This window comes from Taudactylus pleione, unplaced genomic scaffold, assembly GCF_031769625.1.
Source record: "Taudactylus pleione unplaced genomic scaffold, aTauple2 ptg001080l, whole genome shotgun sequence".
Classification (NCBI taxonomy): Eukaryota; Metazoa; Chordata; class Amphibia; order Anura; family Myobatrachidae; genus Taudactylus; species Taudactylus pleione.
The window spans coordinates 217,649-231,493 of NW_028285481.1; the positions used below are offsets into that span (position 1 = coordinate 217,649).

The 13,845-nt window shown below is 40.4% G+C and overlaps 1 pseudogene; it reads right to left on the reverse strand.

Annotated features, from left to right (window-relative positions):
• Positions 1-1,364: 1,364 nt before the first annotated feature.
• LOC148453844 (IgGFc-binding protein-like) overlaps positions 1,365-13,845 on the reverse strand; it is a 270,224-nt pseudogene continuing 257,743 nt past the window's right edge.

Genomic DNA, 13,845 nt, shown 5'->3' on the forward strand with positions numbered 1-13,845 from the left:
TTGTTAAGAATAATTTTCATTCATTTTGCCATAAACCTCCAATTCCAGCCAAACAGTCTATGTTACTGCATCGGGAGATACACTCAAAGCAAAAGTTCACAAGTGGATGAATTAACCAACTTTATTATAGCAAGCATAGGCCTTGGTGACAAAATCAAACACAAATAGAAGCAGTGTGCTCAGTACAGGTTGCAGGATGGCATTCATAGAGCAATGAAATACTATGGAGAAAGAGTCTGCTGGTCAGTGGGATAAATGGTTTTCCCTATGCATGGTACAAAAACTCTTTTATTGCATCTAACTTCTAGCAATATTCATTAAGTACAGAGATCCTTATGTACTGTATACTGTCATTCATTCAATATCCGCAGAGGCGAGATTTGCTGTGCATTTGGGTCAACAAGGGCATCCTCTAGCCTTGTCTATCAGGTTATTCATACCGGCTCATGGATCACTACAAGAAAAAGAAAGAGTTACTGTATCAGGTATCACAGAATATAACACTTTAGATTTTTTTTTGTCATCATTGTTTTGGTATTTCTAAATATTAAGCTGCAGAATGACATCAAGATAAATACATACAGTACCAGTAATGGTCATATTTAAAGAGCTCTTGTCTTTGGACTAACACTCAACTGTCCCCAGTGCCCTCCAAGGGCTGAGTTCTAGGATAGGGACTCCAAACTATTAGCAATTAAATCAGTGGTTGAGACACCTCTGACATATGGAAAGTGGTCAGTTTGCCTGTGGACTATGATGAAGTACCATTTAGCCCCATCTGACAATAAAGATTCATTTGGGGTTCATTAGAATTTTAGAATCATAGTATTCTGGTAATATCTTTGTGGACATAGAGTAGCCTAGATTATAATAAAATGTTTTACTGCTATTGTGTAAGGTCTACTCTATAGCGGTTTGATCCATATTCAAAATTTTAAAAAGCTTTCATAACTGCAAAATCATAATAACTAGACAATTCAGTTCATGATGTAGTTAAAAAAAACACAGTTAATCATGTGTGGACATCCCAAGAGATTTGTGATCCCAGGTAATGGATTATATTGACCTGTCCAGGTCAGGCTGGTCTATGCCAGTGGTCTTGGATGCTCAGCACTGTGATAAGAGCATCTATTGCATTCATAGTTCACACAAGGCGCAGGAAAGGAAATTGGTGTTGAGTAGATGCTTTTTCTATGACTAATAGTAATAGGGAATTTTTAGCAGGTTCATAGATCAGTTTCACGTTTTAAGTCCCACAAAGGGTTATGGCAGATACTGAAAGTGTAGAGCTGTCATAATTTATAATATTTAACTTACTGGAACAGCTCATAAAGAAACGAGCTGGCGATGCTGCCAAAGATTTTCTAAAATTCCTTGACCAACTTCCTTCCAGGAGCTCAGATACTCAGAGATGTCTCCTTTAAGGTTTCCACAGATCCCGCAAACTTCACTGGAAACACGGATTGAGAGGCCTCCATTGTCACTCAGCTCAATCTCCATGTACTTACCAATTTCGATAAAGACAGAGCTATCCTTAGCACTGGCTGACACAATGCCAGACACAAATGGAAAAGTATTCAAGTGCCCATTCACCTGAAAAATACATATATCATTTCATCATAATGCAGACTTTCATAGGTCTGCATTTGTCCAGCAAATTATTATGGAAAACAAATGACAAAATCTCCTGAGAAAGCATGAATCTCATAACTACCTAAATGTACGTTTTCCCCAATTTCTCTTTAAGTCATTGCGTTACTCAAGAGTTTTATTTTTTGTCTTTTGTAAAGCATGAAAACTAACTCATCAGATATTAAGCTCTTCTTTATTTTATATTGGATAATACAGCTTCCCTAGTTCCCATCCCAACACAATGCAGATACCCAAACACCATCTGTGCTTCTCAGATTAAGAAGCAGAGGAACCTACTATACTAACATTCCCACAACACCTCAATTAACAATGGACACATTCACAAATGTTCTGACCCATGCACGGATATATTCTTTCAGCCTAGAAAAATACCACTGTTAAATTTTTTTAAGGAACCCTATTTCCAGTAGTTTAGCAAAGTTCATATGCTAGCAAATCAATGTTTCCAATCATGTTACCATATAGGGGTGGGGCACTATAGTAGTAACATTTGGGGTCAGCATCCTGTTCTTCTGAGCATATGCTAGGCCTCTGCTCATGTGGGGTGAGGCCATATTCTGACATCACTGCTTGTTCTCAGATGACAGTGGGTTTAGACAGCAGCAGTAGTACCATCCCTGGTTCTGAACATTAAAATATTCTAGTGCTTAAACAATTAGGGGGTGGCTGATAGACTACAACATTTTAGCATGTGCTGTAAAGGCTACTTACCCAGACTTGCTTATTCTTTGAGATGGTAATTAGTGCACCATGATTTAAGATATGAAGTTTGGAGACAGATGGTGCATCTTTTCCACACCTCAGGATATTGGCAAAAACTCGGAACCCACCAGATATATCCATGGTACACAGAGATGCAAACTCTACCAGGCCATAGGCTAAAAATCTTCCCAAGAGGCCTACACAAGGGAACAATGTCATAGGTTTTACAAAACAATCGACTTTGACTTCGACCTCCTCAATGTAGCAACCTCGCACACCATCGGTGAGACCACAGTGCTCCTCGGAATCACATGAAAATTCTGAGCAGGTCACACCCCCAGCACTGCATGTACATTGAAGGATACAGTTTGCAGTGACAAAGGACTCTCCATCCTAAAGAAGTAAAAGTACAGGACTTAATTTTGGGAGCAAAGAAAGGATTAGGTGGGATACAAAATGTAACAAAAAAAATGTACTGCATGAGTCTAAGGTATTCAAATTGTGCATTGAGGGCAACTCACACACAGAATCTTTCCATAGTCCTTATACTTGGTAAGTTACAATATAAATACATGGCATAATATAATGAGTTTGAGAGTCAACTTATGTTTTGGTGCATAAATCTGTTGATCTTAATTCTACAGGTCTATAACATTCTATGTAATTTGACCACGAGAAAATGTTAATATACAATAAATGAAAACTATCATATTCTAATATTAAGCGGAAAAGTGCTGCATGTTCCATTTTCTAGGGACTATCAATAAAACAGCATACAAAAGCATTAGATACAAACTGCATTAACATAATACATACACTCAAGTATCGTCCATTATATACACATCCACATTTATCCATGGTGATGCATTCATCTCCGTCTAACACATAACCGATGTCACACTCACAACCTTCGAAACATCGATCTGTACATCTCATTGGCTCGGTGATGCCAGAGCAAGTTTGCTCACAAGTTTTGGTGCAAAGCGAATAATGACTGTTTGCTGGACAGGACATCACTACAAAGAAAAAAAAATGGGAATATTACCCAAAACAATGGGAAAGTAATAACTGGACAGTACTGGAAAGCAAAGCATGCACGTTAATAGTTCCTTTCCAACAGTTGGAACTAACATTTGTTAAGTAACAGTGAATTATGTTCTATTTTGTATTTTACTCCAAATAAAATAGTTTCTGCTGTGTACTTACAACAGAAAGCTTGGGTTCGCCAAGAGCTTATAGTAGCACCAACAATTTGACAAGCTGCTGCATAGGCCTGGAGCCCCTTGCACAGAATATCATCTTTCTCATTAACCACACAAGAGTCATAGGCACAGTGGTTAAAGTATTCAGTTGGGTTAATCTTCGAATGACAATCTTTAAATGGTCCGGCTGAGTTAGTAATCATGCCGCAAGAGGACGTAACCTTAAATGGTTGAAGCTTGGTGTCCTCACATACTGGACATTCTCCACCAGAACAGCCATCACTGCACTCCTCTCCAGCAATGCTCACTTTCCAGGCTGCCCCAAACTCATACGCAGATGTGACAACCTCACTGCTGGGAAGCTGGAATTCATCTTTTTTATTGCCATTGAAGTTGCCACAGAGACCACCCATCTTGCCCCGATATGTACTGGGAATACTAAGGACCACATGGTAAATTGTATCATAGAGGATCTTCAAGCCAAAGTCTGTCTGTAAGACAACATTGGTCCCTTCTTGATTTACTAGGATACTGTCATCTTTTAGGGTCAATGGCAATTTGTTGACCTCTCCATCAACCTATGAAAACAAATTGTAAAACAATTTCCTTTAAATTCCGGACAAATGAGAACAAGACATTTTATCTTGACAATGTAAAATAAATCAGTTACACACTAACACTAATTTAATATATGATACTAACCTTTACTGTCGATCTCCTGTGTCTTTCAATGGCCACCGTGTAACCATATATAGATACCACCACAAGTCTTGTAACAGCAACTTCACCATTTCCATAGCTTTCATTCTCTACAATAACAGAGAACTTCACTAGACGTGGGTCATCCTTTACAACCTTTGCAAAAGTGTAGTTGCAAGTGCCTTGGAAGTCAAAATTGAGACCATCAAAGGAGATGTAGTGGGGATCTCCAGAAGCCACACATCTGCCAGACTCTTTAGGTTGACATCCCCAAGCCCCATTGACCAGTTTGCATTCTTCCTCAGCTCTGCAACTTTCCGATTGGCACTTGACAATACCATCATCCCCACACTGACACTTCTCATTGCATTGACCATTCAGATAAAATACTTCATTCATGTGGTAATATTTATCTTGATAGACGCAGCCACACTGAGCAATGGGAACACATTTGTAACCACTCAATATGAACCCATTGTCACAGTAGCAAGATTCTTGGCAAAGAGAGTCACAGTCAGTTGGTGAGGACAACCCATGACAGGTGACAGGACAGGCATTTCCGCACAATTCATAATGACTGTTTACAGGACAGGAGGGACCTAGCAAAATTGTAGATGTCAATATTAGAACATTTTTCAGAAAAGTTTAAATACATTTTATTATAAATTTATATACAAAATCAAAATACCAAGTGAATAAAAAAATATATATTTCATGTGTATGTTTGTGCAAGTGATGATCCCAATTGAAATTACTCTTTATATCAAAGTGCATTAATCATACCATTCACTGGGTCCATAGCTGTTGTGCCCAATGAGACCAGGCTTCTATCTCCTCTCAACCTCCTGCTCCACATCCCTCTTCTCCTGTTCCATCCCAGTTGTCTCTCGTAGTCTCTCACTCCCCCATTCTCTACCTGCCCCCACCCCCCGTTCCCCATATCTCCTCCTGTATGTCCCCCATTTTGTCCTATTCACTCTCATTTTCAGAGTACTATATTTATTTCACACACCCCCCTTCCCTCACCACAACTTCCTGGCTCCACCATGTTCTATAATCTTATTTGTATTCCTCTTTGTCCAAGCAACATTGTTACCATTACATCCACTGGTTACCCATCTCACTAGAGGAATGCATAATAATGTTCTGTAGTGCCCCTTTTAATATTAATTTTAATAAAGTTGAATGATGTATTTTGTGCATTCTTTTGGCTGTACCGTTCTCTTGTTCAAGACTATTTAAAAGTTGCCTCTGTATAATGGAAAGACAGAGTCTACAAACAGTTTGATGAGTAGTTCCTAGCAGGATACAAGTTTGACATACAGTACAGTGTAGCAAAATACAATTTCTGAACTCCAGGGGGAAAAAAATGAGGATTGACAATTCTGAAGTTCAGAGGAAGAAAAATCAGATGCAACAAGTGTCAGCATGGACCTACAGCCATGTGCATCTGCCATAAGTATGATGATTTCACTAAACCGTACTTTAGCAAACGTCCCTTCAGGACTAACCAAACACTTTAATGAGAAATCTATATAACCATAGCTTACCGCAGAAAGATTTCGATCTCCATTCCTGAGTGGTGACACCAGCAGCCTGGCAGGCGCCCACATAGAGACTGATAGCATTACAGTATGATGAGGGATGCCCCTTGTATTGGCACGCATCAAAAATGCAGTCATCGATAAAAGGAGTCGGGTCAACAACTGAGAGACACTGGCTGAATGGCCCTTTGGGCTTCGTGATCATCCCACAGTATTTGTCACTCTTGTACTGTTGCTTTTGAGCATTGGAACATAGAGGGCATTTGCTCGTACACTCTGGTGTACAACCTGCAACCTCACCAACTTTCCAACTGGTACCAAACTGAACTGCTTTTGCTGCTGTTCCACCATTCTTCATGGTGAAGTCATCATTAGGATTCTTGTTGTAGTTTCCGCACAAGCCACCAACAGCATTGGAATAAGTGCTAGGTATTGTCACCGCCACATCACTGATCCAGTCATATTTTACAGTGACATCAAAGTCTGTTTTTATAATGCAGTAGCTGCCGCTGATGTACGCTACAACTTTGTTCGTTTGGAAGTAGAAGGGCAGCGATGTGGCAACGCCATCAACCTAAAGAAAAACAAATGCAAGAGATTAGTGATCTACTACCTAGCCATCTCTGTCTTTATCTGCTTAAACTATAATGCATCTTAAATAGTGTTGTTTGTATCTGGCCCCTGATTATGGTGATTTTTTTAAATAGAAAGGATTATCAGGCATTTTAATAAATGCTATCAAAAAATTACCATTATACATTGGTTTGTTATCATTTTCCAACTAAACTAATCACTTCTAGAGATGTATAAAATGATCCACCTGCAGGGCAATACTGCAGCATAGCTACGTCTCATCACATCTGGTTTCCTATGTGTGGCTAGATTGAAAAATTCGCTTTACACAAGTCTTGCAGCAAGTCCCCAGAGGAATGCACCTTTTACACAAAAGTCTAAATTGACCTCATACATACCAAAATACGACGAGGGTAGTCCATGCTAAGAGTCAAAACCATATCATAGACTTCCAGAGTAACCACCTTGGTGTAAGACACAGCTTTGTTCCCACAACGGTTGTTGTTTTGGACTTTGACAGTAAAACGGGTCAAAGATGCATCACTGGAGGTCACACCAACCAGTTGGTATATGCAGGTTCCCATGAAGTCAAATCTCTTGTTGTCAAATGTTGTGTAGTGAGGATCTCCACTGCCTGTGCATGTGGAGAAGCTGATGGGTTGACAGCCACGGACTCCATTCACTACCATGCACCTTTCACTTGCTTTACAGCTGCTCTCCTTACAGACCACCATGCCAAGCTTTGGATCACACTTGCAGAGCATGCGACAGTTGTCATCGGACCAAAACTCCTGGTTTGGTTGGAAGTAGGCATCATTGTAAGAGCAACCACAGCTTGAAGCCTGAACACATTTATCTGCACTGAGAACATAACCATCATTGCACTGGCAAGTCTCCACACAGTCATCATTGCAATGGGATGGAGCAGTACGATCCGTGCAGGTGGCTGGACAAGCATTTCCACAGAATTCATAGTGACTGTTTGCAGGACATTGCAAGGCTGAAAGAAAATAAAGTTTAGACAAATCTGTATTCACCATTTAAAAAAAAATATTCGTATTATTCAATACCATGGTTATTTTTTGCAAAGATCACTGTGTTAAGTGAGCATATGACCATTTAAGGTTTAATAGTACATATACTGGAGTGTGAAACTACTTACTACATCCAGAAGGTGTTCTCCAATCATAAATTTTAACGCCCTGTTTTCGGCAGGTGTAGGAATAGACACTGAGGGCCTGGCACAGGAGTTGTTTAGCTCCACCATTAATGCAGACATCATATTGGCAGTTATCAAAGAACGTGTCTGGGTTAACTTTCATGTGGCATTCTCTGAATGGCCCATCTAGGACTTTGCTGATGAGGCCACATTTCTTCTCATCTCCATACAAGGCCTTTTTTCTGTCATCACAAGTTGGACAATTGAGTCCAGGGCAGATGTTAAAGCAGAAAGGATCTCGGTCATTGACTTTCCAACTCTTAGCCCAGTCTATGATGGACGTAACAGGTTTGTTGTTGGCAGTGATCATCTCATCTTTAGCATTTCTGTTAAAGTTGCCACAAAGACCACCTGTAAGCCCATAATAGCTGCTGCTGAGTGTGACCACAACATACCATATATAGTCATAGGTCACCTGAAGGCCAAAATTAGTGCCCACCACAGCACTGAGACCACTGATCCTGGCTGTGATCTTTCCATCTAACAATCTCACAGGAAGGTTGGCGATTTCATCATTTACCTGTTAAAGAAGAAATTGTGACATTAGATGAACATGGCAGTTTCAAAAATGTACCACCTAATGCTAGCTTCCTAAGTGATTACATTATATAATTTGTGAGCCACGGTTACAAGGAGACTGCTTAAAAATTGATACATCAATTCTATCCAACTGAAAAAAAACATGCTTGAAATATATAAACCATTTTAAATATAAATAATACATAAATGCAATATAAAAAGATAGTAAATAAAAATTAGAAATCCCAAATCCATTTTGAAGACCTGTATAGGTGGTTTGGGATGTCCACAGTAAGATTAAAATAAAGAATCCATTGAACCTGTTATAGAGGAAAACTATGAATATAAAATAAGTACACCTGAAATTTGGGGTTTCGAGTAGAACAGAGGCCCTCATTCAGAGCCGTTCGCTATTTGCGTTCGTTCGTTCAAAAACAAGGGGTGGCTATTCAAATGATCCGTTCACACATTGCAGTCTGTTCACACCTCTGTCTGAATGAGCGAGCAAAACATACGCTCGTTTATTTGTTAAAAACGCCCCCTGGCCGCTCGCACCATACGTCATGTCCGCTATTTATTAGATTAATCGAGTACATCGAACAGGATATGAACTGCTCGCTATTCTTGTGGTTGTTTTTTTCAACCGCTATTTTGCGAGCAGTTCTGAGTTAAAAAAAACCAAGTGACGTGGTCAATGACGCTGCTGTTTTAATTATGCACACCCATAAAACGTCCGTTTTGACCTTTAAGCACGCCTGCGTTCTGATCTCCACTCCCCGTTTTCAAGCACCTTCCCCTGTTACCACCCACATACGCCTCATTCAGTCACTCAAAATAGCAGGCACTCGCTATATTGCGTACAAACGATTTTCAGCCGCACTGACTGGTTCGCGCATGCGTACTAAAAACCGTACGCATGCGCAGATGTGCGAACATCGCTCGGAACGAGCGTACTGCCGCTAGCGAGTGGCTCTGAATGAGGGCCAGAGTTTCAACTTGGATCTTCTCTCCAAGTTCGGAACCCTGATCTGAAAACTGGATCTCGTGTGTTTTGGTCAAAGCAGTATTGTGAGCTGGTTAAAGTAGACTGGAAATTACTCTTTTTGACGTTAACAATGTAGGAACAAAAACCAGGTCCAAGTTACATGATTTTAACTGTTTATCAATTAAAAAAAAAAATTGAGAACCAAAACATGACAATTTAGAACCAAAACTGTGGGGTCTGAGCTCCTCTAAAACAAAAAACCCCACAAAATATAAAAGATGCAATTCTCACTTTAAAGGGCTCTTTATGTGCAACCAACGTAATTTTTCATGGTTTCTTTTTAAGTGTTTTTAAAATTGGTAATTATTTGTATTCAGTGTTGTTACATAGGTTTACCTGGTTTAGAAAGGCTTTCATTTTATATTAATTATACATTTTTAGTAGAAGGTTATATATTGGCAACATTATTCGTTAATATGAGACTGAAGAGATTAAAGCTGCCTACACACATAGCAATATTTTACCCGATTTGGGTGATTTCAATGAATCGTGATGACAAATCGTGTAAAATATGTCCAAGTCATAAGTTTCCACTAACAATCACGATGCCAATGCGTGTCTCCGCTCGTCGTACATCGCATATTCAGATCTGCCATGTTGTGCTGTAGGGCAGATTTGCAAATCTGGGACTTGATGTGGTGCCGATCATGAGTACTTTTGTGCGCCACCCACCTACCCACAATGTGTGCCACTCAACTTTAAATGCATGACCCAGCCACTGCACACCGAAATGAGGTGGGTGGTGGCTAGATCATGCATCAACCTCCCATGCCCACCAATGTGCGCCACCCACATAGCCACCAATGTTTGCCACCCAACTATAAATGCATGACCCAGCCACCGCCTGCCGAAATGAGGCAGGCGGTGGCTAGGTCATGAATCAACCTCCCATTCCCACCAATGTATGCCACCCACCTACCCACCAATGTGTGCCACCCAACTATAAATGCATGACCCAGCCACCGCCCACTAGAATGAGGTGGGTGGTGGCTGGGTCATGCATCAACCTCCCATGCCCACCAATGTGCACCACCCACCTACCCACTCACTGCCCAATGTCACAGGCCACCTAATAAATAACTAGAAAACACTCCAAATATACAATTTCAAAAACAAATATATTACAGCAACATAAACAATTCAGTTACAACAACATAAAATATATTTCAACAGCATAATCAAATATATTACCTTTGTTTATGTTGCTGTAATATATTTGTTTATGATGTTGTAATATAACATCATAAACAAATGTATTGCAACAACATAAACAAATCTATTACATCAGCAGAATATATTAAAAACCTGTAAAAAACAAATTAAAATATAAATAAAAACACATTACATTCCTGTTAAAAAAAAAGAAAACATTACAATACAAATAAAAACACATTACATTCCTTTAAAAAAATTAAACATTACAATACAAATACAAACACATTACATTCCTTTAAAAAATAGACAACATTACAATACAAATAAGAACACATTACATTCCTGTAAAAAAATAAAACATTACAATACAAATAAAAACAAATTGCATTCCTGTAAAAGAAAAACATATTACAATACCATAACAAACATATTAAAATCCTGTAAAAAAAACATATTAAAACATCAAAACATTTAACATTAATAACATTAAAAATCATAAAACTATTTACAATAATATGTAAATATTTATATATCCTTATTTTTTATTTATCCTATAAATGTCAATGGATAGTGAGCATGGGTTTGTGACTGGATTCCTCGAGAACCTACAGTCAAAATAATGTCTATGGCAGATAAGCCGTAGACAATACCATAATAAGTCTCAGAAATTGGCAGCATTAGAGGTGTTGTTGGGGTACACTAACAAGCTCATTGCAGATGCTGACCTGAAAACAGTCCACCACAAAATCCAGAAACTGCGTACGGTCTACATCAAGTGGAAGAAGAAAGTGGACGATTCTAAAAGCTCCAGAGCAGGCACCGACGACGTGCATCATCCAACTCACTTGATAAGTGTATACTCACTTTATAAGTATACTCACTTGATAAGCTTCATCAGCGATCAGTAGCCACAACTACAGTGTGTCGTCCTGATGGCCGAGCGAGAGGGAGAAGAGGCGGCAATAGCGAGTAGACCATCAAAGTATTTTTTGGAAAGTAGAGACACAGTTCATAAACCAAGACATTTGTGATCAATTCCAATTGTCCACTGTAGTCAGTTATCTCACAGACAGTTTTCCTGCCATGGTGCCGCACCTGGTCCATTGAAATAGGCCATATATTCCTCCCTCACTTCTTTGGCACATGCGGTTGATGTTGTTGAATTTGGAGGTGCAGACACTGATGTAAACTGGTCAAGCTCCTCTGGATGTCTTGCATCTTCTGCTCTAGCTGTGACTGGTCCTCGTTGGGTAGTTTTTCTTCGCCGAAAGTTGTGCAGCAGACAGCACGCCATCACGACCCAGTCTATCTTGTCCACACATAGGTTTATGGTGGTGTGGAAAATGTGGAACCAGTTGCTGAGTAATCCAAATGCATTTTCCACAATGCGCCATGCACGGGATAGACGATAGTTGTAGATCATCTTCTCTCTGGTCAGGCCACTCTGTGCAAATGGCTTCATCACATGTTCATGTATAGCAAAAGCCTTGTCTGCAATGAAAACAGAATTTAGGCCATGCTGTGTCTTGTCCAGTGATGGGAAGTTGAGAGTTTTGTTGGGGAATCTTTGGTATAATGCTGTCTGTTTGAAAGACCCACCAACCAAAGCACAGCCAGTCTTGCCAACATCCACAAACAAAAAATTGTAGTTGGCATTTACCACAGCCATGAGAATGATGCTGAAGAAGCATTTATAGTTGTAGTAATATGATCTGGTGTTGGCAGGTGGGTTGATGCAGATGTGTTTTCCATCAATGGCTCCTCCGCAGTTAGGGAAATTTCAACGTTGTTCAAACTCTTCAGCGATGCTCTTCCACTCCTCCACAGTGTTTGGAAACTAGAAAAATAGTAAAAAATGGGTTAAAACATGACTATAATATTTTTTCTCCATTTTTTTTCCTATATAGACTCCCACCCAAGAGCCTGACATGTCCAGCACACCGGACCTAAGTTTGATCGGGGACAGCCCAGTCCCAACAACTATTCAACCCCACCAATATGTTCCTCACCTCCCCAACGAAAAAAAAAAGGGGAAAAAGCAGCAGCAGTACACTGAACAGGAGGACATATTTCTGCAACAAGCGGAACGCATCCTTCAGAAGCAGCCGGATGACGTTGACGATTTCACAGCACATATTAACAGTAGAATGTGAAAAATGGATGACCCAACTAAGAAAAATTTCCACAGACTCGTGTATGAGCTATTGACAAGGTCACTAAATAGCAATTTACATGACTCTACTTATATAGCAGAGCCACTTCTCTATTAGCCTGCCCCAACTGCCTGTGTGAGGTCCCCCCAAGCCCAGTTGGAGATTACTCCGCCACCGAGTACCCCACCCAGACCAGTTATAATGCTCTGCTGGAGGCAGAAGATGATTTGCCCCATTATTTGGAACTGTTAGGTATTTCTTTTTTATTATTGTGGCCTGTACTATCACCAAATTTTATCACTCCCAATAGGTGCTGTATGGTATATGGTGGTGATGACGCTGTTTGGACAAGGTCGCTACACACATGGTGCAAGAACAGATTGATGGAAGCCAGGGCCACAATCTGTACTTGTGCCATGTGTGTATTGGCCTGTTCAAACTGGCATCTGACCCACCGTATAACATACAGCAGCCTACCTCTAGGGATTGATAAAATGTGGTGATAATGCTGTTTTCTACACATAATGTAAAATTGATATATAAAAAAACACAAAAAAATGTTATTTAATACTGTGCAGTGTTGTTGGCACAGTCTTGTTTATGCAACTTTTTTTCTTTCACAAGAAACAAATGTGTAGTGTGTTTTTTTTCTTACCTTGCAATACTGGTCCTGCAGCACTTTAACAATAGCCTTGCAGGTCTCCGGGATGATGATGCCAAAGGACCAAGGGGAGATGAGGGTCCCAAACTTCAGGTCTTCCAGTGACCTTCCAGTAGCCAGGTGTCTCAGGTTAGCCACCAGTCTCTCTTCAGCAGGGATTGCCCTCCGCCACTTTGTGTCCTGCCTCCGGATGTGAGGGGTCACCATACTCAGCAACTCCTGGAAAGTGGCGTCATCCATGGGCAGGTAGTTGTGGAAGTCGTCCAGGTTGTTCTCCTTGAACTCCATTAGCAGGGACATGTGAGAGCGTGTATCCCTTTGCAGCAGCCACTCCTAGGTCCAACATGCTCTCCTCCACCTTCGCTGGGCCTTCTCCTGGATCACCTTGACCCCAGCTTTGGTAACCAACACTTTGTACTGATAGGGACCCATGAGCACAGAATTTAGAAACAGGATAGAATGCAGGTAGCACACACTTTGTAAAAGGCAAGCCACATACAAAGCAAAGCACAGTAGCAATGTACAGGGTTCAGCAGGAATACACCTAGCCTCACTAGTAGCAGAGCACAGTAACAATGAACAGGGGTCAGCAGGTATACACCTAGCCTCACTAGTAGCAGAGCACAGTACCAATGTACAGGGGTCAGCAGGTATACAACTAGCCTCACTAGTAGCAGAGCACAGTAACAATGTACAGGGTACAGCAGGTATACACCTAGC